The 217-nt window shown below is 54.8% G+C and overlaps 1 protein-coding gene across 1 annotated transcript in view; it reads right to left on the bottom strand.

Annotated features, from left to right (window-relative positions):
- The window catches only part of LOC102679147 (potassium voltage-gated channel subfamily H member 6), a 105,118-nt gene that overhangs the window by 55,090 nt on the left and 49,811 nt on the right, over positions 1-217 (bottom strand).

The following is a 217-nucleotide window of genomic DNA, read 5'->3' as shown; positions in this document are numbered from 1 at the left end:
GCGAAAGCTTTCTCGCCGCTCGCGAGCTCCGCGTGGCACGCACGGCAACTATCTGTCAACAGTCGGGGAATACGAAACATCGCATGCGACACTATTACGTTGTACATCGTTAATTGCAATTTCGCATCCGCAATAGCTGCATCCGCATTCGAGGCGTTTGCACACACGCGTACACACACACGCACACGCACACGCGCACACACGTTCTCTGCGAAAG

Source organism: Apis dorsata, unplaced genomic scaffold (genome assembly GCF_000469605.1).
Source record: "Apis dorsata unplaced genomic scaffold, Apis dorsata 1.3 scaffold_82, whole genome shotgun sequence".
In the NCBI taxonomy this organism is placed as follows: domain Eukaryota; kingdom Metazoa; phylum Arthropoda; class Insecta; order Hymenoptera; family Apidae; genus Apis; species Apis dorsata.
The sequence above is the reverse complement of the archived record's forward strand: the minus strand, read 5'-3'. Positions and strand labels throughout refer to the sequence as shown.